Source organism: Chionomys nivalis, chromosome 3 (genome assembly GCF_950005125.1).
Source record: "Chionomys nivalis chromosome 3, mChiNiv1.1, whole genome shotgun sequence".
NCBI classification, from domain to species: Eukaryota; Metazoa; Chordata; class Mammalia; order Rodentia; family Cricetidae; genus Chionomys; species Chionomys nivalis.
Genome location: NC_080088.1, coordinates 61064768 through 61070939, shown reverse-complemented (window position 1 = coordinate 61070939; position 6172 = coordinate 61064768). Strand labels below are relative to the sequence as shown.

General features: G+C 49.4%; 1 protein-coding gene across 1 annotated transcript in view; it reads left to right on the top strand.

Annotated features, from left to right (window-relative positions):
- The first annotated feature begins 4203 nt into the window (after nucleotides 1–4203).
- The window catches only part of Slc12a8 (solute carrier family 12 member 8), a 155717-nt gene continuing 153748 nt past the window's right edge, over nucleotides 4204–6172 (top strand). Inside the window, exon 1 of the mRNA XM_057765372.1 lies at nucleotides 4204–4241. The gene's annotated coding sequence lies outside the window, so the exon portion shown is untranslated. The remainder of the gene's footprint in view (nucleotides 4242–6172) is intronic.

The window sequence follows — 6172 nt, the reverse complement described above, 5'->3', positions numbered from 1 at the left end:
CACCCCATCCTTACTCACTGTTGGTCGTGTGCACCCCATCCTCGCATTGCCGTTGGTCGTGTGCACGCCACCCTCACATTGCCGTTGGACATTGTTTTGTGCACCCCATCCTCACATCGCTGTTGGTCGTGTGCACGCCATCCTCGCATCGCCGTTGGTCGTGTGCACCCCATCCTCACTCACTGTTGGTCGTGTGCACCCCATCCTCGCATCTCTGTCGGACTAGCGCTTTCACATGTCCCTTCTGCTTTATTCCCCCCAAGCTCTGCTTTCTCTCCCGGCTTCAGACTTTCAGACAAAAGAAGTCATCTTCTAAGACAGCGGCTCTAAGTTTTCCTAGCTCTGCGACCCTTTAATACAGTTCCTCACGTGCTGACCCCCAACCACAAAATTACTTTTGTTGCTACTCTATAACTGTAATTTTGCTACCCCTATGAACTGTAATATAAATACCTGTGTTTTCCAATGGTTTTTGGTGACCCCTGTGAAAGGGCTGTTCGACCCCCAAAGGGGTTCAACCCCCAAAGGGAGACCCACAGGTTGAGAACCCTCTGTTGTAAGACACGGTTTCTTTGCCAGCCTTCATTTAGAGGGCAACTCTCAGCACCAGCCTGTGGAAGGAAAGAAGTGTTTGGGCTTCTACACGCAGCTCATCTGAGTGAGATGCACGTGGCAACAGCTTCACTACGGCATCCGTCTACTAGAGCCTGAGCTGTTACTCAGCTGAATAAAAAGTTTAGTAGCTGCATTATTGTTTTTACATAACTGGCTGTGGGCTGGAGTAACAGGGAATCCAAACAACAAAATGGATAAGAAATTTTTTTGGGGGGGATGAGTCGCTTGGGTTTTTCATGTATTTGCTGTCTATTGCTATGTGACAAATTCCTCCCAAACTGATTTGCTTAAAGCAGCCACTATCTTTTATTCTGCCTGTGAGTCAGGAATTCAGAACAAGCATGGCTTGTCTACAATGCCTGGGACCCGTCTGCTGGGGGCTGGAATCACTTAAAGGCCTGGTTCACTCACAGTTGGGTAATCCTGGCTATTGCCTGGAATATCTACACACCCTACACAATATGGGGTCTGAATCCCGGGTGAGCAGTCTAAGGGCGAAGGGGCAGATAACCACCCACTGCCTTTATTTCTTAGCTCGTGAAGCCCAACAGTCTCATTTCTTCCATTTCTTTGGTCTGCCGAGGCTCTTGCAAAAGCCCTCTCAGGTCATGAGAACAATTGGAGCCCCATCTCCTAAGGGAATCCCATTTCTTGTTTTGAGGAAAGCAGATGTGAGGGGAGGGACCAGTGCAGCCATCTTGGGAAGATACAGTGAGCCCACATTATTTGTCTTTTAACTTTCTTACTCGTTTCCCCTTCGGCCTCTAAAGTAACATGTACTTGTAAGAAAAAAAAAGTCAATAAAGTTCAGATTCATCCACCAGAGTGAGTTTCCTCTCCTACATCACTATCTCGGCTCCTCTCTGTAGAGAGAAAGACAATAGCTTGACTGTGTTTTCTGTGCACACGACACACCTATAGAAAATGGGTTGTAGCACACCACTCAGGCTGTCCTGCAGCTTGTTGCTTTTATTCGTTATGTGACAGGCAGAGCTCAGGGTCAGTACACAGAAATGGCCTGACATAAAACCCTGGCTGTCCTAGTGTGGCTCTGCCCTAAAGTAACCAATCTTCTGCTAATGCATTTAGGGTTTCACATTTTCAACTATGGCAAGTAAACAGTGTGACCTACCTACTAGCTTAGAAATGGACATGTTTTATTCTAAGAACATGTCAGATACAGATTTTTGGCACAGGAAGGTTGTGTGGTGTGTGTGTGTGTGTGTGTGTTTACAATTTTTTTAGGTTATAAATTAAGATGACATCTAGCAGAGCATACTTTTTTTTTGCAAACAACTGAGTTTTTCTATTTAACCTTATATGAAAAAGAGACACGGGCACATGTGTTCTAAGGTCTAGAAGCCACTTAACAAGTTTTGAAGGAAGCTCTTCTCATTTATTTAGAAAAGGGTTAACCACAGGAAGTCGTGGTTATAATGAGGGGGGCATATCCTTTTTTTTTATGCCATAAATCCAGGCTTTACATGAATGTGAATGTAGATTCCCCAAAGTTCAGGTTGGTCCTCAGCGGTAGGCTCCCCCAAAGTTGGCAGCGGATAGGAACCTAGCTGAAGTTAAAAGGTGTCATGGGTCACCCAAAAAACGTGAGAAACAAAGAAGGCTTTGCTGGTCATGCAGGTGACTAGATCTCAGCAATACGTCATCCTGTCTGTCTGTCCATCCTCTTCTCACAGATGGCTAATCTGTGATTCGTGCTGGGGGAGTTGGGAGGTGCTCTTGGTTTTGCAGAGATGGGTTGTTAAAAACTCCTCTGCAAGCTGGAGCTAAAGCTCAGGGGTAGAACAGAGCCCAGCCCTGACAAAGCCCTGGCTGGCTTCCTCTCCCAGCACTGTAAAGCCAAAACTGAAAACAAAACTCTACAAACAAGCGAAAACCTCTTTTCTTGCTGTGAACTGCCGATGCACACAACATAGAACGGACGTCGATGGACTTGGTGCTCAAGTGTGATGCGCAGGAACAAAATGATAAATATCGTACTATTCTATTTAGAGGCTAGCTGTATCCAGAGTAGACGAAAAGATAGAAAGTGGGTGGGGGCGGGGGAGCGTGCATTTTCTGTATGGGGTGATGAAAAAAGTTTTAGATGTGATGATGATTGCGCAACCCCGTGAGCAAGATTTAACCACCCTGAACTGTACAGTCAAAAAGGATCAGACGGCAAACTTTACGTAAGACACCTTCACAGGAGCAGCTTCGCTGGAGCAGCAAAGAGAGAATGGGGCGCCGCCAGTGTTCCGGGGCTTTGCCTTCCCTTTTGTTTTAAAAGAACAGTCTCTATTTTTAGGTATTTCACACAAAGGCTTGTGGGCGTGGGAAGTACTCCCAGCTGCCCTCCTGTTTCTCAGAAGCTCACGTGGAAGCCTAGCAAGTTATTTAAGGTTTAGGAACTATGCCAGATTGAAAGTGGAGATAATTTCATCTCAGTGTATGTTAATTCCCCTCTCCCCCGCAACCTCAGACCCTGGAAACCTTAGTTCACCCCTAGGGACGGCGGTACAGTGGTCTTGCTGAAGTGGTGAGGGTCATCCCCCTGCCTCTCAGCATGCCTGTGGCGCTTTCTTGTCTTTAGAAGCGCCATTCCCTGCCTGTTCGGTGTCACCTGGCTGAACCGCCGCCCTTCAGGACAGGTGGTGTCCGGGTCTGGGTCTCAGGTCCAGATGCTCTGCGGGGGCCCTGGGGCGGGGCGCGTAAACCGCAGGGCGAGAGGCCCGGAGCTCCGCCACGTGGCGGGGCGGGGTGTGGCGGGCGTGGCCTCGGGAGCCGGGACGGGAACAGGTGAGGGCTCGAGTGACGCTCTGCGGAGGGGGAAGTGCGGCCGGGGTCTCGAGGACCTGACCCTGGCACCCAGAGCCTCACCCTCTGCCCCCAGCTCTTATTGGGGTGACAGGTCCCACACCCAGTCCTTGACAGGAATTTTCCCCAGCTCCTCCTCCCTACCCCCCATTCGCTGGAATCTCTGGAATCTTCTCCCCGCAGGATGGGGAGCAGGGTCGCCTCAGCCCTTCTCTTTCCCTCCTTTTCTTCCAAATATAGTGGACAAGGTCCCTCAGGAAAGCCAGGGTCTCTGGTGGCCAGAACTGCGCTGTTGGTTCTGGCTAAAGCTCCTGGGGACTCTCCCCATTCTTCCCGCTCCCGTTCTGCCTAGCCTCCCTTCCACCTGCACTTGCCACCAGGCACGGGGTCTAACTGGACAAAGCATTGCTAGGGCATTGGGAAAGGAGTGTGGGGCTGGGTCTTTAAGGGCTGGTTAGCTGAGCAGTCAGGCCCGCCCCCGCCCCCCACAATTCAGGAGTTGGGAAGTTGGGAGTTCCTGTGACTTCAAGACAACAGGAAATAAACAGGTGGGCTCTGGACTGTGATTGGGGTACCAAAGCGGTCACTGAGGTCCCTAGATGGGACCCGAACAAGGTTTCAGCTTAACCCAGAGCCTTAGTGCAGAGGAAGGTTGGATGGAGGAGAAGCGGCAAGAGAGGGAGGAGTCGGCCTGACCAAGGGTGATGTTTACTTTCCAGAGTGGTCCCCCCAACCTAGAGTATCAGGACCTCACTTCCTGGAGAATGGCCCAGAGGTCTCCACAGGAACTCTTCCATGAGGCAGCCCAGCAGGTAAGCCTGGTATAAGGGTGGTGATGGTGCTGTCAGAGGCGTGTGAGTCAGATGCCATCAGACAAGGGCCGGAGGGGCACCGTGGCAGTGCAGTATTTTCAAAGCAGTTATCTTAGAAGTTTACTTAGGCATTAAAAAAACATTATGGACAACCTTTAACCGTGTGCAGAAAGTCTCTTTCGGCATCATTTGTAACGTCCTCCACCCTCCACCCTGTCACGGGAAGTCTATCACGAGTGGGGCACACTCAGATGATGTGAACTCCTTGTAATATCAAATCAGACCAATGTGAGGAGGTAAGTTTATTTCTGGAAAAGCTCATCTACTGAAGTCAGAGGCGTTCTGGGCTCCCTGACGTCTGCTGGCATTTCGTTCATTTTTTTCTTAAGCCCTTCCTGATGGTTATTAGTTATAGTAAGCATTCAGTGTGTAGTCGGTATGGAATTGGAGGAAACAAAAGCCCATAGCTAGATGCTGATAAGATCTCTGCAGACCGCGTTTACCCACCTTGGCGCTTCATTGCCCCTTGGATTAATGCTTTGTAGAGAGGCGGAGGTTTCCTTGCGTCAGAACAGAGGGAACGAGCCCTTCAGAAAGAGAGAATCAACTCAGAGCCTCTGCATATAGCAAGAGCAGGGTCTAGAGCTGGAAGTCAGGAGGTGGAAGGGGGATCCAAACTGTTAACCCCCTCTTCATGTGTGCGGGCACAGGCGAAGGAATGCTGCCTGGTGCCTGGAGGGCAGTAAATGCTCAGGAAAATACACTGCTCCCTGCCCTCATCAGATGCAGGATTTATTGCTCTGGCCTTGGCACTTACTATAAATCCTCACACAGCCCTAGGAGCGGCCAAGTTGCTTAGAAATGAATGACTAGGAACTCAGAATACTTCATCACAGACTGGGATGGAGCTCAGCGGTACTGCAGTTGCTCAGAACAAGGCCCCGGGTTCCATCCATTACACTGCCAAAGCACCGAACGAAATACAAAAAGATAATCACTCTTGGCTAGAGCTATCGATTCCTGGGCAAAAGGGCTTGTGTTTGGGGGACCCCAAGAGAGCTTCTTTTTATTTTTAAATTACAGTCTATTTATTTGTGTGTGCACATGCCACCGTTGAGTGGCTCTTCCGCCTCGTGGGTCCAGGGTCGGCAGCTGCTCTTCTACCCACCGAGTCATGCCGCTGGTCCTCAGAGAGCTTCATTTGTCCAAGTCACATATGCGTTTGCTTTGACAGTCTCTCACATAGTTCCCCTGTGTTTCCTAAGACCCAATATGTGCCAGGTGTGGCGCCTCAGTCCTGTAAGCCAAGCACTTTGGGGACAAAGGCAGGAAGACTTTCGAGCTCAAGTCCAGCCTGGGCTACATAGCAATATCATATTTTAAAAGGCTGTGTGTATGTGATTATATACTCTCAACATTTGTTTATGGTCGATTCTTTTTTGTTGTTGTTAAAGATTTTTTAAAAAATGTTTATTAATTATGTACACAAGGTTCTGCCTGAATATACACCTACACGCTAGAAGAGGGCACCAGATCTCATTATAGATGGTTGTGAGCCACCATGTGGTTGTTGAGAATTGAACTCAGGACCTCTTAACTTCTGAGCTATCCCTCCAGCCCCTATGATCTATTCTTAATAAGCACTGTGTTGATCATGAAAAAGAACCTCAGGTGGAAAACAGGAGGCCTCAAGAGTGTGAAAGGAGGAACCAAGAGAGCATCCCGGGTCTGCATGAGCAGAGGTGATCAGGCTGAGCCTGGTCCTCTCTTCCCGTTTAAAACTTTCAGTGGCTCCCTATATCCTCCACCAGGTTGGGAGTGCTTACTCTAGCCTGTGCAGCCTGCCGGGGCCTGAATCTCTAGCATCTTCTCTGTACGCTACCTCTCAGGCGCTACACCACTCCCCAGGGTCTTCCTCTGGTCTTAACTAA